Below are 25,555 nucleotides of genomic sequence, written 5' to 3' on the forward strand. Positions count from 1 at the left end.
CATGGCCCCCAGGAAGCAGAGAAAGGAACAGGAAAGGGCCATGTCCTGACATTCCCCTGAGGGCTGCTCCAGTGACACCTACCTACCACCTCAATAACACCAAAGCTGGGGACCAAGCTTTAAAGTTCAGATCCAGACTAGAGCAGGACCTTCATTCATCTGATTTTATAGTTTCTTCCCTTTCATAGTTTCTCTAACTCTGGCTCCCCTGCCTCATATTTAGAAAATACAGTTACCTCTTGTTTTAAATTCCAAAAAGCATGCTTTGAATTCTGATTGCTCCCAGGGCTCCCCCTCCTATCCCCAACACCAGTGAGTTGGACATTGCTGCTTTCAATGGTTTTTAGGCCCACAGCAGTCCCTGACCTCTTCCCTATTATTATGGTGACTATTTGAAGGGTCGCCAATTCTCTAATGCTCATTCAGTCCCTGCCTCCCTCCCCACACTCCACCACTGTGGGTTTCTACCTTGATTCTTCTGTTACCAGCTGCTCTTCTGCTCTGGCTGTGCCTGTTTCATGAGCTTGCCTCCCGTGCTCACCCCTGAACACATGCATAGCTTCATCACCCCACCCCACCCCCACCCCCAAACTGAAACTAAGGCATCCATTGCTGGGTGTGCAGCTGTTTCCAGAAATCCTGGGCCTGTGTGGCAAGCTTACCCTCTTACTTGTGGGAGCCCAGTACTTACAGATGCCTGTTAGAAATACACAAACGTCCTGCTGAGACCTCAGATTCACACATCTAAACTCGAATCAGATTTGTCTGCCACAGCGGGTTCTTCCTCAGATGTTGGCCTTTCTTACCAATGGTATTTCTGTCCTGTGAGTCATTCAACTCCAAATCTGTGGGGCTGTTTCTTAGCTACTATTTCTTATCCCAGAATCCAATTAGTTCCATAGTCTTCATGGAACTTGCCCTCGCCTTTGGTTTTTATTACTGTGGCCTTGGTTATGAATGTGTATCACCTCTTGCTGGAAACAATGGGACACAGTCTTCATTCTCTTCCTGTGTCTTCCTTTCCATCTTACCTCTATCACTCCAGATGCTCAACTCCATGTCTTCCTTTCCCCTCTTACCTCTATCACTCCAGATGTTCAGCTCCATGTCTTCCTTTCCCCTCTTACCTCTATCACCCCAGATGTTCAGCTCCATGTCTTCCTTTCCCCTCTTACCTCTATCACCCCAGATGCTCAACTCCATGTCTTCCTTTCCCCTCTTACCTCTATCACCCCAGATGTTCAGCTCCATGTCTTCCTTTCCCCTCTTACCTCTATCACCCCAGATGTTCAGCTCTATGTCTTCCTTTCCCCTCTTACCTCTATCACCCCAGATGTTCAGCTCCATGTCTTCCTTTCCCCTCTTACCTCTATCACCCCAGATGTTCAGCTCCATGTCTTCCTTTCCCCTCTTACCTCTATCACCCCAGATGTTCAACTCCATGTCTTTCCCATCTTATCTCTATCATCACCCTAGATGTCAACTGAAGCCATCAAAACAAAAGGAACTTTTACTTCCTGAGTGTTGTGAATAATTAGATCTGAGTGGGAGGCAGGACGACTGAATTTTGGAAAATGCTTTACAGCGAATACAGCCAACTTATAAGCATAGTCACTAAACTTAGGATGTGCATGGTTGAACACAACAGCAATAGAATGTACTCTTTGTGGACTTACACTCATCTTTCTTCCTCTCAGTATGGACTAAAAGGATAACTAACAAATGAGTGTGTTTCTTTCCAGAGAAAGGAAAAAAATGGGACTTCAAGTAAAAGTATATAATATTTGTCTTGGAAATTTTAAAACAAAATGGCAAAGTATCAGCATGATTTTGTTATCAATTGAGAAGTATTTTACTGTTCTAATTTTTTACGTAAGGAAAATTTGAAACCACCCAGATGAATCTGATGTTGGGGTCTGTGGTACCAGGTTAAGTGGTCATCTAAGGATGCATAAGTGACCATAAGACCTTCTGCGGCTCCCACCTGCCAGACTCAACATTTTGTCACAGCATTCTAGAAACTCCTTTGCCTTCTATCTGCCTTCTGCCGCTCACCACTCCCACAGCTGGTGACTTCACCTGGAATGCAGCATCATTTTCACGTGCTTTGTCCCTCTTCCAGACAGTTTCTTCAGTTCTTTCCCAGACTCGGCGACATCTGTTCCATAAGTGCTGTCTGTCTCTCCAGATCCATCTTCTGTTGATGCATCCATTTTCAAAAGCTTCCTTTCCCTTGTTTCTCCTAGAAACTAGTTTGTATTTCTTCTGTGACTGACGATACTATGTTATGAATCACCTTTGTGCATATTTCATCCTCCTCATCCCAACGGAAGCTGCTCAAAGGCAAGGACTACACTATTTTCCTACAGCATATGTCTTGTTGAGCAACTATTTGTGAGTGCTGGCTGTGTGCAGAGCACAGCTACACCCTGGGGAGGTGTCCACTAGTCAACAGAGCTCTGTCTGTATTGTTTTAATGCTTATACAGGTAAACCCAAGGAGCTTTGAGTTCTCTATGGAGGAGACAAGAATCTATCATCTATGAGGCATGCACTTATAGCCTAATTTATTTTATTATATACATGCATAATACAGGATGTGTGTGGGGCACCTGCATGTGTGCTATGTGTAGTGGTACATGTGAAGGAAGACAACTCCTTCAGCCACATGGTCCTATCCCTGGCTTCAGGCTTGCATGACAAAGCCCTTTTAGCTAAGTCATCTTGCAGGCCCTGAGTAATATTAAAAGGAGAATCCAATAAGGTTGGTGAAGCTCAGCAAGGGAATATATCATATGCTATATATTATCAGTTTGAGTTGGGTCTATCTAAGTAAGTTGTAAAGAAGGAGATAAGGCAAGCCCAGAAAGAGGCAGGCATGATTCCCAGTGCAGGCAGAGGTGATGCCGCTGAACTTCATGACTGTGGCTCAGAGCTAATTGGAATTAGAAAGCAAGAGGTTGTAGGCCCCTGAGGATGGTTCAAGATGGGCCTGTGTCCTGGTTAGGGCATTTTGTGTGGAAGGTTATTGTTAGTTATTTGGCGGCGCTCTTACCCTGCGAGGAAATGCCACGAAACATGACAGAATCCACTAACACGAGTTTTATTAAGATAAGAGAGACAGGTGTGCTGAGGCCTGTTGAAAGGACACCTGCATAAAGAAGGAAGCCGGGAATATGGTGCCAGCTTATAAAGACTGGATCACGCATGCGTACACAGGTTCATGTGGCTACTCCACACATGCTTTATGCAACCATGCAAAGCCACGGGGTCCTGGTCATGTGAGACATTTTGACCTGAAACTGGCTATTTTGACCCGGAACTGGCTAGGTGGAAGTGTCTAGGTCCCCCGGACATGCACAACCATGGGGGCATGTTGTGAATCCATCAGTGATGTTGACAGTGGAGGTGGCAGGGCTCCATGTTGCTGCCCACACAGCCTCAGGATCTCTTTTCAGGGAGTTCTATTCAGGTGAAGATGGAGTTCTTGGCTGTACCTGAGAAGCAAAGTTGGAGTTTCTTAGGAAGAGATTTTAACCTATAACGGGGACTAGGGGGGTCCAGCCCCTCGATAGTCCCCTCCCAGGGTCCGGGAAGAATCTACAACCAGCTGGTAATTAATCTTTGATGAGAAGAAATAAATCTATGTACACGAAACTCCTTAGTCCATAAACTTTATTATTCTGTGTCAGTTACAAGCTTATATTCTGCGCTCATATTTAGGTCTTTTCTTGCCTGATTTCTCTCTACACTTGTTCGCGGTCCCCTCTGGGTTCTATCTTAATTCCTTCATCTTGTTCTGCCCCTTCTAGGGTCTCATCCATCTTGTTCCTTCCCATATCATCTTTTCTCCCATCTCCTTCTCTCTCCTCATCTCGTTCTTCCTCATCTTGTTGTTCCCCATCTGGCTCATCCTCATCTTCCATCTCATTCCTCTAGTCCTCTCTTCTAGCCCTTCAATCTAGTTCTTCCCCATCTCAGTTTGTTCCTCTCAAGTTCTTACCCGTCTAGTTCTTCCATTCTCTTTTCTCTTCTCCGACCCTCTGCCCTGGAGGTCCCGGTATATAAAAGGAGGGTCCGAGCTAAATTGTGTAAAGCTATTACTTAACGTCCACCTAACCTAGGCGGTGTCTCCTTGTCGAATTTACCTTAAGTCAGGAGACTTGTATGTGGGCTGTTATCACTGTTAGTCCTCGGAAACTGGGCGACCACCTGGGCGGTGTCTCCTTGTGGAATTTACCTTAAGTCAGGAGACTCGCCTGTGGGTGGTTATCACTGTTAGTCCTCGGAAGTTGGGCAACCACCTGGGTGGTGTCTCCTTTAGCCCTTGAAAGTGGCTAGGGGAGTTATCTGATTCCAGAGAAAGCCTTTCCTGAGGCTGTTCTCCAAATGCCTGGAATGTGTATGTCTAGAGAGTGATCAGTCCACATTGTTAGCCGTTCTTAGGGAAAAGTCAATTGGGAAAACTATGAAGGCACACATGATTTTCATAACAGAAGACAGCTGATATATAACAAGCCAAGTAACACCAAAAACTCCTTGGGATTTGGCTTCCTCTGGAGGAATTCCCTGATCCCTCCAGGTAGTGACTTTGTCATAACCAGCTGAGTTCTTATGATATATTCCTGCGGCCCGCAGCAAACCTAGATTTAAGCATGGGGTGGGGGTGTGATTAATGGAGAAGCTGTTGTGATAAGGTACACTCGGGACGCCTTGGCGGGTTGGGCCAAGGTGCCTCGGTGGGTGGGTGAGGGAGACACCATGCAGATGTGGCGGCAGGCTGCTGCTTGGAGTGGTGGTAAGTTACTCACATCATGCAGACACAGCATTCACATGGAAAGTTGTATTGGGGGGAAGGGAGAATGGAAGGAAGGGAAGGAGAAAGAGGGGGGAGGGGAGGGAGAGGGGGGAGGTGCACACCTCGTGGGAATGGAGAGAAGTCGGGGGGATTTTCTCTTAAAGTGGGCTTTATGTAAGATGGTATCAGGATGCTGGGCAGGTCACCAAGGGGCTGACCAAAATGCCAACAGAAGCACCTGAGGATAGGATAAGACACACCCAAATGTGGACGTGGGCTTCTCAAGGGAGAATCATGATTAAGTATCTTTATAGTAGCCTCACTTATGGTTTTGGCAGCTTCTGAAAATCCATCTCAAATGTTGCTAAGGAGCTTTCTTTTTTGGTAAATGAGCTCATAGGGTGGTTCCTGATATGCACTGGATGGGATCACAGCTGATAGAGGAAATCCCTAGGTCATAAAGGTTGCAGGGGACATTAAGTCTTGGGACCTGCAAGATTGCTTAGTGGGTAGGATCACGCACCACCAAGCCTGGCAATGTGAATTCCATCTCTAGACCCCAAATGGTAGAAAGAGAAACAAGTTGTCCTCTGATCTGTTTGTGTCCATGAAGACACATTCTTTCTTTCTGTCGCTCACGCTCTCTAAACAATTAAACAAATAGTGTATAAAAAGATCCAGTCTCATTTGAAATCTTCAGGAAATACCTGACAGTTGGAAGTAATCATACTCGTATGCTCAGGCCTTAAGCATGGTTCATTGTTTTAGCATTATTATTTGAAAATATCTCTCTCTCTCTCCATTGTCTCTACATAGTCGATCCTCACAGCGTATGTTGTTAAATGTGCTGGGATCCTTGGTTTTCAGTGGGTGAGAGGCTTTGACCATTTTTTACTTCTTATATCCCCATAATTTCCCCCATCTTTCTATCCTGCCTCATCGTGTTCTGATTTTAGACACTGTAGTAAATTGAATGGTATCCTGTTGTTGTTTGTTTTTACTCTTTTGGGGGCTCACCACCCAGCTCCCAAATAAATCACACAAGGAAGCTTATTCTTAGTTATAAATGCCTGGCCTTAGCTTGGCTTGTTTCTTGTTAGCTTTCCTTACTTTAAATCATCCCATCTACCTTTTGCCTCTGGGCTTTCCCCCATTCTCTTACTTCTGTAATCTTACACTTACTCCATGGCTTGCTGTGTAGCTGGGTGGCCCCTGGAATCCTCCTCCTTCTCTGGCTACTACTTCTCTCCTCCCAGATTTCTCCTTCTATATATTCTCTCTGCCTGCCAGCCCCGCCATCCTTTCTCCTGTCTTGTTATTGGCCGTTCAGTTTTTTATTAGCCGACCAGATGTTTTAGATAGGCAAAGTATCACAGCTTCACAGTGTTAAACAAATGAAACATAAACAAAAGTAACACATCTTAAAATAATATTCCCCAACAGTATCCCCTCAAAAGACATATTCAAATCCTCTTCCTAAGTTCCTATGCATAAGTGATTAAGGGTCTTAGGAAGACATATACTATATTTAGGATGGATCTTGGTTCAATGGTCTTTTTATAAGAGGGAGCAGAGGAAAGGCATGTGAATGCTTGATGCAGTTGCACACTGAGGTCTGTGAGATTGCAGCAACAGCATATAAAAGAGGGCATGGACAGATCCCCCTAGATCTTCAGAGGGCCCATTCTGACTCCTCTTGGTTATATATTTCTGGTCTTCCTGCCAGGGAACAAATTTCTATTGTGTTAAGCAACCCACTTTTTATTAATTTCTTAGATAGCTCTGGAAAGTAACTTGGGTATGCTTAGATTTAAAATAGAGACCAGGAATCAGCAATCAACTTTGTTTTAACATTGTCATTTTATGTGATCCATTGAGAAAGTAGATGTTCACTGTGAGGACCTCAGCATCGATGCCGATGGTTTTGTGTTAGGAGCTGGGGATGTGATGCTGGTAAAGGAAGCAGGTGAAGTTGATTTGCTTCCCTACAGAGGAAACCTTCTCTAAAGAAGCAGCAGCCAATAGTTGAGCATTTGCAGAGTTTGACTCTCTCCAATGGTGCACTCGCCACAGGAAGGGATACAGACTGGATCATAAGATTCCATAAGGACCCTTGAGTGATCACATCCCAATAATTAAAACCATCTAGCAAAGTCAATATAGAATTATGGGGAAAAGATGTAAAGAGTATTGAATTGGGTAAGGAAGCTTAACTATTTTCCATCTTTTTTTATATTTATGTATTTATTGTATATGTGTGGTAAAAAAAAAAAAAACCAACTTCAGTGCTTGAAGTTTTAAAAAGAAATTGTCATGGCATTAGAGATTCTGTGGCAAAGTCACACAGCAGGCGTCCCCTGACCCTTTAAAGTCAATTACCCCTTGGCTAGAGGTCCGGTGTTAGCTGATTTAACAGCAGAGCCCTGTAATTTGCAGACTCAGAAACCATGCTTTCTTTTTCTTACTTCCTTGTAGGAAATCACTCCCAAAGCCTGCACATCAGCAGGGGTGGAAGGACTGTCACCCCAGCAATGGGAATGGGATCAATTCAGGGACTGTCTTGTCTAGAAGGCTGACAAGTTCCCTGTTCACCTGGCTAATTGCATCAGACTCTCTCCTTTCACTACAGCGAATCGGCAGGGATGAGTGTCAGCAGTCCCCTGTGGCTGGGATGCGCACCTTAACAAAAATTCCCAACCTATTCATGTAGCCTGGGTAGGCCTCCAAAAGCAAAGGAATTGCTCATTCATTTCTGCGTTCTTCTGGGCAAAACCGTGCCTAGCTCTTTTTTTTTTTAATTAATTTTTTTTCATTTATTTTACATACTGACCACAGTTTCCCCTCCCTCCTCTCCTCCTGTTCCCTCCCCCATATCCCATCTACAGTCCCCTCCCCTCCCCCTCACCCCATCCATTCCTCCTCCATCTCCGCTTAGAAAGGGGCAGGCCTCTCATGGGAGTCCACACAGCATGGCACATCAAGTTGAGGCAGGAGCAAGCTCCTCCCCCCTGCATCAAGACTGGGCAAGGCATCCCTGCATAGAGAACAGGTTCCAAAAAGCCAGCTCCAGTGCCAGAGACAGGTCTTGATCCCACTGCCAGGAGCCCCACAAACACACCTAGCTACACAACTGTCATACACATGCAGAGGGCCTAGGTCGGTACCATGCAGGCTCCCTAGCTGTTGGTCCAGAGTCCCTGAGCTCCCACAAGCTCAGGTCAGCTATGGGTTTCTCCATCATGACCTTGACCCCCCTGGCTCATACAATTCCTCCTCCCTCTCTTAGACAGGACTCCAGGAGTTCAGCCATGCTTGTGTGCTGTGCCTAGATCTTATGGGTTTTGTCAGGAACTGTGAAGTCACCTGAGCAAGATCTGCAGTGGAGCCTGGTGGGTCTCGGCCTGAAGACAGGCTACATGGTCTCTCCATTTGCCCCTGGCACCCTGGCTTTCTCCCAGAAGTCTGTCTTACTCTGGTAACTTGTATTTACTCTGGTCCTTAATCTAATCCTCTTTGAGCTTGCCCAGTGTGCTATATGCATATATTGTCTGTGGAGAGCATAGAAAATTAAACTGCAGTGTTTGTGACTTCAAGTACTAGTAAGAGACTACAGTCAGCACTTAGTCATCTCTGCTGTATGAACGTTTCCAATGAAAGAAAAAGCAATTACTTGTGAGTTAGGCCTTGATGTAACTGAGAGTCTTCTTGTTCCTGAAGATGCCTTGCTCTGAACTTGACCTTTGTGCTCTGTAAGGTCCTGGCTTCTTACCCTATTCATTCAAGGAGGAGAAGCGGGGAGGGGGAGCAGAACAAAGCGGGCTAAGGTGTCTTAGCCCAATCAAGGCAAGAGAAATGATGTGACTTGTGGAGATGGCATCTGGATGGTGCTCTTTAAAGGACAATCTCTTAGCAACACTCAGTATTTGGTAAAGGCAAGCCAGTCCTACACATGGAGGCCAGAGGGCTCGGTACAGGCAAGGGCCTTCCCTGTGGGGGTCTTCTTGTTCACTTTGGAGTTAGAGACCACCCTGCTTGAAGCTAAGGGTGTGAATGATAGTGAACTCCTTGAGAAGTATAGAAGAGTTCCCCTGAGACTTTTCTAGATTCTTCCCTGGCAATCCTGGCAAAGGAAAAGACAAATGGAGGGCTAATAGTTTTTCTCATGTTGTCAATAACACAGGACCAGAGACCAGTAGCTTAACCGATGGAAAATAATTTTCTGTCAGTGCTGGAGGCTGGATGTTTAAGATGTAGTTGTTCAGCCCGTCCCCTCCTCCTCAAGGGCTCCCTCCTGAGCTGTGGATGCCACATCTTCCCAACCATCCTTCTGTGTATACACCGGGTATCTGATCTCCTCAGATGACATTGCCAGTTATACTACATTAGGGCCTGCTACAATGACCTTATATTAAATTAATTGCCTCTTTAAAGACCTTATCTCTGAGTAAGTCACATTCTGAGGTGCTAGGGTTAGTACTTCAATATGTGTGTGGGGCAGGCACAATTTACTTTAAAACAAAAGGGAATTGACCTTTGAACAAATTTGAGTTCAATTTTATTAACTACTGATAAACCTCTATTACCTTTAGGGTGGCGTTCCCATCCTAAAAAGATCTTTTTTGTTTTGTTTTGTTTTGTTTTAGTTATGAGTATTTGACTGTATATGGTGTATGTGCACACGGGTGCAGTTTCCCGCAGAAGCCAGAGGAGGGCGTTGGGTATACTGAAGTTGTAGCTGCAGAAGAAAGGCCTGATGTGGGAGCTGGGAATCAAACAGGTTTTCCCCAAGAGCAGTGCAGGCTCATGACTGCTGGGCCATCTCTTCGCCCTGGGGCTCTTAGTTTTTCCGAATGGATTCAAACCCATGAGACTTGCATTTTGAGTGAGGACACATCGGCCGCCAGATGTAACAAGAATTGCTAAACGGTCTTAAACAAACAAACAAACAAACAAACAACCCCTGGAGCCAGCTATTGTGGTGAAAGATCAGAGAAACAGAACAAGTCACAGCCAACCTCACCTCGCCAACTCCTCAGCTGATCTTGTTTCCTCAGATGGAAAGCCTCTGACTGGACCTGAATGGATCTCAGCTGAACCGCTCTTAGTTCCTGTCTCCTCACGCCTCATATACGGGTCTCTACCCAGCCATGTCACTTTCTGCGATTAAAGGCGTGTGTGACTCCCAAGCAAAGGCATGAGATCTCAAGTGCTGGAATTAAAGGCGTGTGCCACCACTGCCTGACTCTGTTCCTAGTGTGGCTTTGAACTCACAGAGATCCAGACAGATCTCTGCCTCCCAAGTGACAGGATTAAGGGTGTATGCCACCACTGTCTGGCCTCTATGTCTAATCTAGTGGCTGGCTCTCTCCTCTGATCCCCAGATAAGTTTTATTGGAGTGCACAATGTATCACTACAGCTAAATGAACTTAATGATAGCCAAAACATTGAAATGCTTGTGGAATTTAAAATTCCATCACTCAGCCTATGTACCTTGTATGTATGCCTCTAGGACATATGTTGTTCATTATAGCAGGTAACATACACAGTGACAGGAAAATGAAAGGGGCAGAGAGAGAGAGAGAAGAATGCCAGTGTGCTATTGGCTTTCTCCTTTTTATCCAGTTGGGGACCCCAACCCATGGAATGCTGCCACTCACATTTATGGGGATCCTCCCACCTTAAGTAATCTAATCTAGGCAATCCTTCATGGACGTGATTTGTTTCCATGGTGGTTTGAAGCCTCGTTAAGTTGACTATTAGGATTAACCATTATGGGCTGGGGAGATAGCACTCTTGGTAAATTGCCTGGCACATAAGCATGAGGTCCTGGGTTCAGATCTCCAGGACCCAGGTAAAAAGCCAGTTGTGTAGTGCTGGAGAAAGGGATAAAGTTGGAGGCAAATTCACCACAGCCAAATCAATGCGCTCTGGGCTGAGTGAGAGACCCTGTTCTGTCCCAAAAAATAAGGTGGAGAGTGATGGAGAAGGACCTCTAATGTCCCTTTGGGATCAGCTTCTACAGCCCATAGAAATATATGTTTTTTGCTTTAGAGGCAGTGAATTATTTACCTACATGTTACAGTGTCCATTTTGTCTTTATATAAAACAAAGCAAAAAACTTTGGCTCAAAAAAACAGCCTTTTTTTTTTTAAAAAATTCTGAATTTGCCCTGTTTGCTATATAGCTGAGATAGGCCTTGAACTTCTAATCCCCCTGCTTCTGCCTCTTGAGTGCCAGGATTTCGGGTATGAGCCACCATGCCCGTGTAGAAGTCAAGTCTTTAAAAACATGCACGAGGAACCAAGGGCTTGATTCTCCGTAGTTTTCTAAAATGGCTTTTCTTATTTAAATGACATATTATCAGCTAGCTGACTGCAAAGTGGAGGGGGAACCTCAGCTCAGCCAAGAGCTACGTGATGTGGATGAGAACAGATCCTACAAGCTGAGACATTTTGCTGAACAAAGTAGCCTGAGTCCTCAACCGCAATGGTTTGCAATTCTGTTTCCAGAGTGCAAAGTTGGTTATTTTTTGTTGACTTCCTGCGGACGTCTTTTCAAGCCTCCTTGTGGGCCACTTGTGTGAATTCAGGTGTGTGGCGGCACCCCACTTCACACCACCTGCTCCTCTCTCCACTTTGAAGTAAAAGCCAGAGGAGAATGGCGATCCTTTCTGTTATTCAATATTCTTATTGGAGGGCTATGCTTTTCGTGCTTCCCATGGAGGCTACTTACCTTCTTTGTTTGCCATAGAAATGACAGCTTTCGGGTGGGCAGCAGGGTAGAGGAAGACATGCTTTCTCTTGGACTTTTGTAGGCTGTTCCGTCTCCTGGGGAGGTACCAATGTTTCATGGTTCTGTGGCTTTTGACTTCTGGGCATCAGCCATTTTGATGGAAGCTCATTATCCCAGGAAGAGAGTCAGCAGTGACACGTCAAATTGTAGGCAGTGTGGTGTTAGAGTCACAGTGCATACTGACTATAGACTTGGGGATGGCTTAATTTCACTTTTACTTTAAATATGAAGACCATTAATTAAGATTGTGTGGCGGGATTTACCAAACCCTTAGGGAAGAAAAGCTATTTAATGATTTTTGTTTTCTTGCTGCTGCTGCTGCTGCTGCTTCTCAGGCTAGGATTTGTATAATTAATTGGCTCCTGGTGGAATATCTCTTCTGTCTCTTCTACACTCAGCATTCTCAGGGTAAAGTTAGTATTTAAAAGAATTAAGACTTTTCACGTTGTAAATGCTCAGTAATTACCTGGTGAGTTAATTATGTAAAAGTGGGTTCCAGGATAAACAAAACACAGCATATAGCCGATGAACTATTATGTCTCTGAGAGAGTGGCATTCAGACACGTGCCGTAACATGGATGAATCTTGAAGATACTGTGGAAGTGAAACAATCTAGGCATGAAAAGCATGGTTCCATGGTTATAAAGTATCCCAAAGAGGCAAACTTGCAGAGATCATATGGAGAATAGAACTCACCCCAGCTTCGGATGCAGGAATGGGGCTTAATGTTCAGTGGGTTCAGGGTTCCTGTTTGGAGTGATGGAAAGTTCTGGAAAGGGAAAGTAGCCATACTGCTCAACGTTAGAGGCTTTAAAATGGCTAATCGTTACTTACTTATGTACATACTTAGGTGCTTTCAAAACCTGATTCTGATGGAGGAAGGGTATAGGAAATATATACAAGTTGCAAAAACAAAAACTTTTTTTTTTTTAATTACTTAGGTGTTTATTACCTGAGTTTCCAGACCTGCTTGTGGGCAGTTTTTCTGTGGATTTACTCATGCAGTACAGAAGACTCTTTCATGTCAAACTCTGGCCAGGATGACAGGCTCAGACAGTTGCAGTACAATTCCTTCCTGACTTGGGAGAAATCATACTATTTATGGAAAATATTACAAAAATTTGGAATCCCTTAATCCTTCTAGAAATAATAATTTTATCCATGGACCAAGCCAGATAGCCAGGTTGCTTCATGCTTGGTGCTTGGGCGGGTTTATTTTTCTGTGTGTACCCCTTGCTAAATCACACAGTGACTTGAGCTTGCTGTCCTCTCTCCCATGAGGCGTGTGGTACGTAAAGTTAACTCATTAAAAAATAATAGACCATGTGTCAGTTAGGGTTCTTCAGAGAATCCTGTTTGTCAGTGTATAAAAGAGAGAGAGAGAGAGATTTAGTTTAAATAATTTATGACGATAGGGCCTGGCAAATGTGAAGTTTGGAGAGTAGGCCAGTGGGCTGGAGATCTGGGGAAGAGCTGTTGTTAACGTGTTGAGCTTCACAGTAATTTAGAGGCAGAATTCCTTCTTGGGAGACCTTGGTCTTGTATGTTAGCATCTCCTGGATTGGAGGGGCCCATCGTGATGAAAGGTGATCCACTGATTCAAATGTTAACACATCTTAAAAAAAAAAAAAACAACTTCACTGCAACATCTAGACTGATGTTTAACAATGGGCCCCCGATACCCTCAGCCAAACTGACTACAAAATTAACTCAGAGATAGGGATGTGCCAATAAGAGAATCATCTTTAAATCAGGGGATTTGTTGTCTTTTTCTATTTGCTTATTTGAGTGCATGTAGAGGAAGATTCCAGTTCCCTCCCACCTCCTCATCTAGGGTCAAGTCTCACGTTGTCATTATTTCATCAGCTGGGTAGGGCTGTCTTCCAAACCAAGGTGGGTTAAATGGCAGAGAGTCTTCATTGTGGATGTGTTGAAGGTGGGAATGTGTAGATGCAACAGCCTGCCAAACAGGCTGGTGTGAGCCCATGCCATGGTGAGTTCTGCCAGCCAGCCCTTTGGGAATCAGCCATTTTTGTGGAGGGATGTGATGGGGTGCATGATTTCACCATTATTGCATTCCCAATTAGCCAGTGCCCAGGTGTGTGTTAATAAGTGCTAGCTCACTCTCTGTTACACTAACCACCCCACCTTGACTTGATTCCAGGGATTTCATGCATTTGATTTGTTCGAGTCATTATGTGGTTGCTGTTCTATCCCGAAAGGTCTTCACACATCTGGAGACCTGCTTTTTGTTGTTGTTGTTAGAAAACCTTCCAGTTGCTCAAGAATGTAATCGAGCAGTGGCGGCTCTGACTTTGTCCTTTCCTCTCTGGCAGGCTGTTTACTTCCTTGGATGCAGACCTGTTCACTACAGAGTAGAGCCTGGCTACCAGGTTGTCTTTCTTAAGGTAAGAACTTCGCCATCACAGACACCCCTGGGCTTCAGGCAGAAGCTCTAGCTTAGCCTGTTGAGCACCCACACAAACTCCTGCATGTCTCAGAACTCTGTTTTCTCCAGTCTGCCAGTTTTCTACCCCATCCTAGCCCGCTTCTGTTTCTGTTCTGTGGTTCCGGGACTTGGAATGCTAGTTTGGGCTTGTTGTAGTTTTGTTTGGTAAAGGAGGGAGTCTGTAAGCCCAGGGACTGCCTAGTGGATTAAAGGTTTCCCTGGTACTGCAGAAGTCACTTATTTGGTTAATTAAAAGAGAACTCACCTAAAGTGACCTTCATAGATCATTGGGTTCTATGTGGGGCAAGGAGCAATATTTATATATAGTCATATCACAGCTGAAAAAATACTCAGTGTGTATGAATACTAATTATTGAATGTTTTGGAATTCTCAGATGTTTAAATGTTAAGGCTTAGGAAACACATACTGACCCCAAACGGGATGAGAGTGTTTTTCTAACGAAGAATCGATAGGTGTAAATGTGAGCGTATTTCAAGCTCTGTGTTTACTGACGATGTCGTTCACTCAGCTTTCATATATTTGGTTTTTAATGTGGTGCTTAACACAGAGACTGCCCAGATAGGTTGCTAGCCCTGACCTCCATTATCCCAGGTGAAGAGATCAAAGCAGAGGGCTGGTTTACTGAGGTCAGACTGCACATGCCACTCAATGCCCTTTTGTGGCTATGAGGAGTAAGCCTATGCTTCCTAGTTATTGCTCCCTGGCTGTCAGGAATGCCAGCCCCTAGCCCCGAGGCCTCTGCCTTACAAACAGACCTCCCACCTTGTGTTTGATGGGTGGAAGGGAGGAAGACAAGCACCCAGAGGAAGTTGTCTGAGATCAGGAAGTGATTGGGCCCTGGCCATGTTTACATTCCTTTTCTTGTCCAGAGAGCAGATTGAATTATTAGCATCAGTGTTTGTTAACGATAATTATATGTTTCAAGTATGAAGCAGGATTCTGTAAAATATCAGGTAGGATGCCTTTCTCTTCGCCTTTCTGGAAAAATGACATTGTACTGCTCTAATTAGGATCAGGAAGACAAGCAAGAGTCCATATATTATCATCAGCTTTCCCCAGGATAAGAGAGAGGGTGGTGCATGAGCTGTTACTTCATTTTAACAGTGTGTTGCTAGATGTCCTCCAAATGTGAAGATCAGAGAGTTGAAGGTCCAGCTACGAGACATGGGGGTGGAGAGCCATCTTCCAAGGCAAAGAAAGTTTCTTTTAACAGTGTTAACCACAGTTATGGGACCACCATTAACCACGGTGGTCACAATGAGCACAAGGTGATAAACAAACCCATAACTCTGATATTAACCATCATCACCATTACTACAACTAACATTATTGGCTCCTACTTCTTTAGGCACCAGACTAAGGTTTTATATGCGTGGTCTCTTATAATCATCATGGCATTTCTGGCAGGAAGATTCTATTAATATCTACATTTCATAGATAAGAACATTGAGTTACTCAAAGTTAGCCAAGCCCAAAAGTGTCAGAAGTGGAAAGTAGCCTGCAGAACATGCCAGGACAGGGCCCGCCTAGTACAGACACTTGTGGACGGCTCATTGGATTGCACTCTTACCTCCCTGCCTTGCAGAATGTTCCCTACCTACCACTTACCATTGGTACTTTATCTCTTCCACACTGGGGAATTTTAATTATGTACATAGAAGAAATTTTCAGTCATTTTGACCAGTAGAGAACAGAAGCTATCTGGGACTGCTTACTTTCTTGGTACTACATATCTAGATCATAGCAATTGCATGGATATTTATGACCTGCTCCCTGGACTATCACCTGGTGATACTCACTTTGCATTGGTTTGCACATATCCTGAACATGTCTGCCCACTTCACTAAGACTCATGGAATAAAAAACTTCTATTGGAGCTAGATATAGGTCTGCCTGGCCCTACATTCTGTCATGGCTTATAAGGAACAAAATTTGGTTTCCATCATGTCTTTCTTCAAAGATCTACCTTGGAAAGTTTGCCTCCTTTGTAACCTGTCTGGTCACTAACTGGCCTTAGCTTCTCTTAAGTCAATGTGCTGACTTGAGTGTCCTCACTGACCCTAAGCAGGTGGGATGAGAGCTTGGGAGACTGGAAAACCTGTTGGCAGACAGGTGTCCTGGTTTCGTGTGTGTCTACTTGTGTTAGAAATACCATTGGTGATAAAGCTTCATTTGAGCAGGACTATCATCAGTTATCTGTTGCTTAATAAACCACCCCATGCTTGTGGCTTAAAACAACAATCATTTTATTTGCTTATGCTTCTGTGGGTTTGCAACTGGGGCAAGGCCCAGCTGGGTGATCCTTCCACTAGCATCAGGTGGGTCACCCTTGCCATTGTACTGAATTGGTACCCGGAAGATGGGGTTTAGGATAGGCCTCTGTAAGTTCCTTCTACCTGTGACCACTTTTTCCTGAGTTTTTACATGAGTCCGATCATGTAAGAACATGAAATAGATATACAAATCAAAGTAACAGGCAGTAAATCACAAAGAAATCCATTTCAAAACAATCCTTTGGAATACATATAACTTTCCATTCATTAAAAATGAAAGCGTATTTGCATACTGGTGAGATGAGATGTTTTTATTTGTCAAACACAATAAAATCCAAAGTCATATTAATTTGATATTTGCATGCTAAGGATGACAGTAGGAAAACACTAAGTCTTTGTTTTTCTGTAGTTAAATTGTTGTGTTTCTTTGTTCATTTTGAGTCAGGGTCTCCTATAGCTCAGGCAGGCCTCAAACTTGTTATATTGTCGAGGACAACCTCAAACTCCTGATCCTGCTTCCATTTCCCAAGGGATGTGATTACAGGCATGTTCGACCATGCCCAACTTAAATCAGTATGTTTCAGTAAGAGTAGAAAACTTTTTATGTACACTAAAAACACTGCCCTTCATAACATACACTAGTCAAGTCAGAGTCAGCGTGTTTCAGTATTCAGTGGTGTTTTGTGGCCTGACACAGGCTCCATGCAAACTGCACATGATGTGTTTTCAGAACCAAAGCTGCAGTGAATTTGGAGGCAGCCCGGGCAAGCACTGCTACCAGGGGCTCACTGTGTGCGTATGAGTTTTCATTAAGTTTTGGTCCTTGAGTGTTCAGAAACCTTTTTACCATTGCTCCATTGTTTGCAATCTCACATCAAGTTACGTGGCCCCATGTCCCACAGTTTAAAGTTGATAGGGGACTTATCTGGGATGACCCCATGGTATCAGTAGACTCTCCTAGGTTCTGTCACATGACAAACCTGGCCAGAAAGCAAAAGCAGACAGTGCAACCTGCAGGCCTAGACTCAAAAACTGCTCAGCCTCACTTCCGCCTCATTTTATTGTCCAGAGAGTATTTGGGTAGGCCCAGTTCAAGGAAAGGGGCTGGAAATAGACACTACCTCTTCTTGATGCTAGCTACAAATTATCAATAGCCATTTAAAATACATGAAGAGACTCTTAGCTTTGCTAATCAAAGCAACCTGAAATTGGCTTAAAAGCATTTATCTTTTTGTTTTTTGAGACAGGGTTTCTCTGTATAACAAGTCCTGGCTGTCCTGGAACTCTCTTTGTAGACCAGGCTGACCTCAAACTCACAAAGATCCATCTGCCTCTGCCTCCTGAGTGCTGGGATTAAAGCATGTGTCACCACCGCCCAGCAAAAGCATTTATCTTTACATAATCCTTGAATAAGATGATCCATGAGAGGAAGATGTGGAAAACAGAGGTCTTCAGCAATGTGTCTGTGCATACGGTAATGAAGACACTGACCATCACCACCACCACCAGTAACATTGCCAGAGTTAGGGCACAACCTGTTCTCCAGTGGAGCCAAAAAAGCAAGCTGTGGCCATTCATCTTCTCAAGGCAATTAACAGAGCCAAAGAAATTGTGAAAAGCAGAGAAAGGAAATGTATTCAGTTTGGCCATATTGGGAAGAGGGACAGATTCAGGGACACCTAAAATCCCTTCTCAAAATACCGATAAAATCAACAAGAAGGCAAAAGATGTGCATGGTTAAGCAGTCCTGGTCAAGGTGTGGTCCTGCCCGGCACGGATCCATCATTGTCTCAGCTCTGGACTTCCCTCCAAGGCAGTCTAAGTTGTCAGCACCATGTAAAATCCCTTCCCTGTTCCTGGGGACACCCTCACCTCCCTCCAACGCTTTTCTTCTCTCACGGGGGAAATTCTAATTCACAGGGGTACCTGTTTCACCTGCCCAGCAGTCCAGATAGAGAGACACAAATGTCTCTTTAGAAATGTCCTCATACCTTCCTGGATGCTGGTTGCAATAACATTGTTCTTACCGTATGCCACCACAGTTTGAAGTCTTTTACATATCACAACTCACTTCATCATTATAAAATATTTGAAGAGTTATAGATTTTATTCCCATTTTAAACTGGGAAAAGCAAGAGACATTAAGTGGCTTCCCTTATAGCCACTAAGTGGCAGAAGTCGGAGGCTACCCAAAGTGGCCAGGCTCCAGAGACCGGGCATGAGCCCTGGCTGTCTCTCCGGTTAATGGGAAGCAAATCTTCCTGAGTTTTAGTAAAGCTTTCTTGGATCGTGGTTGGTTTTGTTTTGTTTTTCCCAGAGACAGTGGGATTGGCTATTTGGTGAGATTGCTAAACCTTTCTGGGCACACCCTTGTGGCCTCAAATAGGTTGAGGCACATGAGAAGAGTAGAGATCGTAAAGGTGTCAATGTCCCATAGAACCAAAAGTGATTCTTTGGGTCCCGCCAGTGTCTCTTGGAATATGGGTGCTCAGTGTAGGGTCATTCTTGTCTTGCTCAGGAAACATCTGAAGAATGAGAATGCTTAAGGACAACCCCCACAGGCTTTCCAGTAGTCTCTTAATTTTAGCTTATGCTCCTCAGACTTAGCCCAAAAGAAAATGTTGTGTTTATTTAGCATTTTGTTTAAAGACTATCCTGGGGAAAGAGAAGGATGCTATAGCCCTTTTTATACACTATTTGTGGAAATTAATTCTCCAGATAGTATAGGTGGTTTAATGGAGAAAAACAGCATATCCGCCATTTCTGAGGTCATTTTTGCAGCCTTAAAAGTAGCCATTGTACATATCTCAGCTACTGACCTTCAGCTCATCCTCACTTTGAGGAGGATAGAATATTCTTGGCAGCCAGGATCAGACTTGTGGCTCAGGGTGGTCTTGTCTCACTTTGCCTGTGGCGCCAGAGTTTGGGGAGAGCCCACCGGTCTAAGGCTCGATGGAAGTCACTCTACCAGCCAGGCTTCTGTCTCCCTCAGATCCCCCTGCGGTGTTTTGACTATTTAGCTAGCCTCTTGCTCTTCTCCCGGTCACACTGACTTGGGCTAGCATCCGTGGCTGGTGCCTGTGGCTGCAAGGTGCTTGCTATAACCTCTGCATCTGTCAGAACTTGCGTGTTTCTACACATAGCCCTTTGAACAAGAATGTACTGGAGGACAGGCAAGTGGACATGCACAGCACCACACAAAACAAGACAACACAGGCAAGATCTAGGGAGGCCGTTCTGCTTCTGGCTCACCCCTTCCCCTACCTCTCCCTCCCACCAGGAACTGCTCCAGAGGACAGACAGCTCCCTTGATGATCACACAGGAAATCCTAAAGATGTTTTCCTCATGCCAATGGAAACTGCCATCCTCGTCTTTGCCTTCAGCTAATCTTCAGAGTATATAATCCCTTCCTGCATTAAGTAATCCTTCCTCGTGGACACTTGCTTCTTTTTCCTCCCCTTTCCAAAGCACTGGAACAATGTGCCTCCAGCGTAGATATTGAAAGCAGCCAGGCAGGTCATCACCACAGGACTTAAGCTGCCACTTCCAAACTGTTTTAATGTTGCCGTTGCAGCTGCCTGTACGACAGAATGGCCCAGGACGAGCCACAGGCTGGAAGTAGCAGCAGCATCTTCTTTAGAGCCTCTGGTGCTGTTAGAGCCTCTCTAACCCCTGCTAGAAACCTAACTGCTTCCTGGACTGCCTTAGCTTCTGCCTGTTTGGCTAGGCGGCAGTCCCTGCATCTCAGCTGGTGCTTCAGAACTCACCTGTTGGTTCATGCTTTTGCCTTTGGTGTTTTCTAACACTGCCGGTTCTGCAGGGGCAAGGTTCTTGTTAAGTAATGTGAGTGACATAAATGTGTCTAAGACATGGCGCTGAGGAGAAGGATGTGAGTGGGCATGTATGTGGTACGTGGGTATGTGTATGGAGGGAAGGCAGGTGAGACACCCCCCAGCCTTCTGGGTCAGTGAATGAACAGGCATGCTTTAGTAGGCTTAGAAAATTGTGGTTCACCACAGCGTGCCCATTGGATACATGAGAAAGTCCTCATGTTGTCTGAAGGGGCTTTACTAGTCTAATCCCTGTAGAGGATGCTCCAGGCACAGATTTTCCTTGATGTCACGGCAACGTGACTCACCCTGGGATTGCTGTGTTTAATTAGTCCCCTTTCTGGTTGATTTTATGACCAAGGTTGTAGGAAAAGAGTACTTTGGAGTTTTTGGAGTCTCCCCGCTCCCAAGTCAAAGTCATTGCTCAATAATGAACAGAAAGGGTATTAGAGGAAGAAAAGAGCAGAGAATTTTGCTTAAGGCTGGGGCTTGGCACAGATCACTAAGCTGGGGAGGGCTCTGAGTAGTTAGATTGCAAATCAACACATCTGTACATCATCCATCGGTCAGGTTCTGACCCACAATCGCAGTCACTTTAACCACCTGCTTATCATCCTCAGAGACTCTCTTTTCAGAGACCGTCGCCAAGAGTCCAAGCATAGCACAGCATTCTAAATGCACCCTCAAGCTGCTCTTGACATCTATCCCCAGGGAGTCTGAAATAGAGACGGAAGTTTCTCATGTAAGCATGACAAGCCTATGCTTGAGCTGTCTATTCCCATGATCACTCTCCGTATTTAACTCATAAGCACTGAACTTCTGTCTAATTATTAGTTCTGCTCCCTTCTTGCTCTGTTCTCTGGAAAGGGGAGAGGCTGTTAGTCCTCAGCAGCAGATCTTTGCACTCTCCCAGCACAGCACCACTAGAGAGGGATGAAGAGTACATATGTTTGGAAGACAGGTAGGTGACCTGTGGCAAAGCACCCGCTGGTGGCCAACCCTTCTCTATATTTTCTATATTTTGGGAACCCTTTATTTGCAATTAAACTGCAGTTCAATATATTTCTCCCCAAAGAATAATTTCTAGTTCTAAAAATAATTTCTAATAAGAAATTAGAATAACGCCACAGGGAGAATTGTGAGGGTGAGGAGACACAAGGCATCAGGGAATCTCTAAGGTATCCCCCGACCTGCTCTTGTTCTGACTCCGAAAGGGGCAAGGTTCGTTTCACGGTTGCCAAGTCGTAAAACTATACTGCCAGATTTGAAGCTTTTATTTTCTCTCATCCACTTACTTGTTTACTCAGTTTCAATAAGACATTGTGTTACCTTTATACAAAGGATTCCTGAAATAACGGAGGCAGTGAGAGGGCAGAAAGCTAGAGTGTGTTCTTACGGGCTTTCCCTCCACCAGTGCGACAGACGCTCCCTCTGCTGGGTCTCACCTATCTCCTGTCCATCTCTATTATCACTCAGGGCCCCAAGGAGGGTTCTGCAAAGGCTTTCTTTGAATTGTGAGCTGAGCTGCACATCTTAAATACGGAGGTTTAAGCTGTTAGAGAGGAAAGTGACATTGATTTATTTGTTCAGTTCTTGGCTGGCCTGAGAAACTTGTCCTGTCAGGTAATGAACAACAGCTCTTATCCTAACGAGTGACTTCAAGAGAACATTACTCATCTGCTCATTACCATTCCCCTGAGTCATCCAGGACGCAGTATGGGCTTCTACTGAATAGGAATATTCAGACAATGGGCATGTAGAGTCAAAGTTCCTGTTGATTGCTGTAAACTGCATATGTGTCTGGAATATGGAGCTGTGGCTCATCCTGGAAAGATACTCCTGACGTCCAGTCTTCAGCCATGTGCCTATTTGAGAAATTGTATTGGCCAGTATCGTCAAAAGGGGCTATGTGAATGACCATTGTACAACCACAAGGGGCACCCGGCCTCTCTAGCCTGCCTGGGATTGCTCCCAAGAATCCAGGGACAGTTGTTAGCATGGAAGGTGCCAGAGGGGGTAGGGGGGCACCTCTTATCTGTGCGCTTAGTATTGTTGTGCACTTACTGGAGAAGCCAGTGGGGATCTTGGGAAACCCTTTTAAGACTTATGACAGTGTTAACAGGGCCATCACAGTTGTCATATGCCATCATGGTGGTGTACTACTGAAAGGTAGCCAAGGTAATTTCAATTTTATAAATGCCACCTGTCTTCTGTCATGTCCCTGCTCTGTGCTATCCTTAGGTCTTTCTGTGTATACTACAAATGGAAAAATTGAGACTAAACTATCCGACATCTAGTTCGGATGTCTTTATAGTTATATAGATCAATATTGATTGGCATGTGTGTTCAGTTCATTGCAAAGCTCAGTCCATTTGGAAAGTCTTAATATTTATAGTCACCACAGACCAGAGAAGTGTAGTTTTGAGCAGGAGCTGTATTTGAGACTCAGTTGAGCCATTATGTGTCTGCAGGACAGCTCAGTGTTTCAAACATAAAGACTACATTCAAGGAGGATGCTGGATGCAAGCTTGTGGGTTAATGGAAATCCTACCTCTTCTGCAAATTCTTACCTAATCCTTCTTGGGTTTAAATAAAACCCACAGTTGCTATTATAACAGCTACCCTGTCACCCTTCTCTACCTCCAGGCACTTGAAATACATCACTACACAACAGCAGAATTAATCCAAGGCCCTTTAGACAGTAGAATGAGCACCTTGGAGCAGAAGCCTGTCTCCATCTTCAATTCCAAAGGAAAAATAAATGTTTTATAGAAAGTATGATGGAGTCATTAGTAGCTGTGAAAATAGAGGAAGTTGTAATCCAGAAGGCCTGGTGATTGGCAGCCTGTCCTACAGGGTCAGTGAAATAAGAATCCGGTCACTGCAGAAACAGCTACCCTGGAGATGGTGAGTCAGGCCAGTCTGGGAGACAATAATGTGTGCCCTGCAGCGGGTTCATTTTTACCGCTGCCCATGATTCCCGTGTTGAAATAGGAAGGCTCAGCCCAGAAAAATGCTAAGGAAACAAAACCAACTCTTTTATTACTCTTACAACATTTATAGCCAAGTCCTATTCGGTGCCCTTATCCTTGGGGCATTTTGACAGTCATTTTAATGATTTATTTTCTTTTTCACCACCAGAAGACAAATAAACTATTTTATTACCTTTTGGGCAGACTTGATGTCTTTCTCCTCACTTCATCACTTCCTAGGATATAAAATTCCCCTTACCTTTCAGTTTTTATAACTCACGGATAGGGATTCTGTTGGTTTCAGGCCTTACGTGTTGCTGTTGTTGTTTTTAACATGACTTTTTTCCTTCTTGGTCCTCTACCCCAGCCTTCTTCTGTTTTGTGTTGTTTCTGTTTGTGAGCATGGTGATTGAGAGCTGGGGAAGATGGGAAAAGAGGGTTAAGAAAGGCCCCGTGTGTGCAGTAATACATGGATGGCAGAAAAATGCTTTGAGTTAGAAAAAGCATTTTCAGTTCAGTTGTCCACTCTTTAGAGATATAATAGGTATATTTTCTTAAGTTTGAGGCAATTGGTGCCGAAGTTGTATTGGCGGAAGAATAAAATGCCCACTACTAGGATTCTCCGTGTGGTTTCTCTGTTGGGATCTATAAGGGGGTCCAGTGATTTGTGGGGGCCTCCAGCACTGTTCTCAGTTGCATGTCTTCAAAGCTTCCCTCCCCACAGCCCCCAAGCTCACTGTTCCTTCCCTCTGCTTTCTTGGCTCATCTCTGTCTCATTGTACATATGCCTCCTTATGTTAAGATTCCAACATCAGGCTTTTCCTCCAGACCAACAGCCAGAAACCAGAAACAGATCCTGAACACAGTTACTGATTTGTGAAGGAGACCTTGTCTGTTAGGATCTCAAGGCTGAGTTCATGTGGCACGTCACTTATCAAATTCAACAGTATAATCTGGATATCTGGTTTTTCAGGCCTCTGAATTAGACCTAGATGGTCTGGGATTCTTGGATAGCTGGTCAGACGTTATTTCTGAGTGTGACTGTGAGAGTGTTTGTAATTTGGTGGCTGCCCCTTCCCAAGATGAGCATCATCCCTCCCACTGAAGGTCTGAGTAAAACAGAAGATAATGGAAAGCTGGGTTGTCCTCCCTCTGCTTGGCTGAGGAAAGACATCATCTTCTAGCCTCGGTGACCCTTGTGTTAAGGGGCTTTAGGCTCAGACTGGGATTTACACCACCAGCCACGGGCTGTTGGGCCTTTGGACTACACAACCAGATTTTCAGGTCTCCTTCTTGAAGATGTGTACAGAATCTGTCTCCTGTGTGTGTGTGTGTGTGTGTGTGTGTGTGTGTGTGTGTGTGTGTGTGTGTAATCAGTTCCCTTCCTCTAGAGACCCTGACTAAGATATTCATGAGAACAATTGTGCTTGATGGAGACGTTCTAATCTAAAGATGAGGCTCATTTGTGCATCACTTTTTTGTGAGACAATACTGTTGCTGGATGTTAAAAAGGCATGGTGTTTGCCAATTAGCCAAACGTTCATCTAAACTAATTTCTGTCTAGTGATGCCGTGGCCGTCCTGAGCTTCCTTGTTTTTTATTTGAACCAAAGTATGTAACTTTACATTTAGCCTGGTGTTGAATTCAGCTTGATGCCAAGCCTTCCTTTTAGATCTTGATTCTTGTGTACAACACACTGGCTGCCCTTCCTGGCATGATGCCATCATTGGGCTGATAAGAAGTCTTCTTATCGTGACTCAAGGAGTCTATAAAAATGTTAAACAGAATAAATAAAGATGAGGTTCTATAACTTGTGCTGAGCAGTTAGTGTTGAGGCTTGTCTGTTACAAAACATTATTTGCCAGCTCACAATTTGCCCCTCCTTCCCCAAAGATGCTAATGTTATGGAGTGCCCTGTTAAAACCCAGGTCCTGTGAAACACTGCCCTGAAGTGATAGCTTGGAACTATGTGTTAATGGAAAGGCAATTTGTCAGGCAATATTTTACTTTAATTTACTGTCTTATACCTCATTACTCTCTTCTTCTTTTGTGTTTGTTCACAAACCAACCATTTCCTAACATGCACTTTCATTTATTAATCCAGAAAAATATTGGTTTGAGAATCTTCAGTATCCTTCATAGTACTCAATATATAAGACATGGTGCTTTCCTTCAAAGCATTATAGTCAAGAGAAAGGAAAAGATTTACAGTCATATATGCTGGAAATATATACAAGCATGTATTTGTGTGGGGTAGATAATAAATTTGGAGTTTTAGAAATACTATAGTAAATATAATGCCTAGTGAATCTATGTGAGAACAAGCAGCTGCCTAGCCATCTCAAAGATTAGGACAGAAATGGTAGCTCTTTTAATTACAGAGTTAAGGACTCAGTCATTAATCTTGGGAAAGGGGAA

At 44.3% G+C, this 25,555-nt stretch overlaps 1 protein-coding gene across 3 annotated transcripts in view; it reads left to right on the forward strand.

The window, feature by feature from the left end:
• The window catches only part of Lypd6b (LY6/PLAUR domain containing 6B), a 176,204-nt gene that overhangs the window by 110,280 nt on the left and 40,369 nt on the right, over window positions 1-25,555 (forward strand). For 2 of the 3 annotated variants that reach the window (XM_052725395.1, XM_052725396.1), the window contains exon 2: window positions 13,927-13,998. The exons of the other annotated variant lie outside the window; for it this stretch is intronic. The gene's annotated coding sequence lies outside the window, so the exon portion shown is untranslated. The remainder of the gene's footprint in view (window positions 1-13,926; window positions 13,999-25,555) is intronic. 3 annotated transcript variants of the gene reach the window in all.

The sequence above is a fragment of the Peromyscus californicus genome, unplaced genomic scaffold (assembly GCF_007827085.1).
Source record: "Peromyscus californicus insignis strain IS unplaced genomic scaffold, ASM782708v3 Scaffold_7__1_contigs__length_154581171, whole genome shotgun sequence".
Classification (NCBI taxonomy): domain Eukaryota; kingdom Metazoa; phylum Chordata; class Mammalia; order Rodentia; family Cricetidae; genus Peromyscus; species Peromyscus californicus.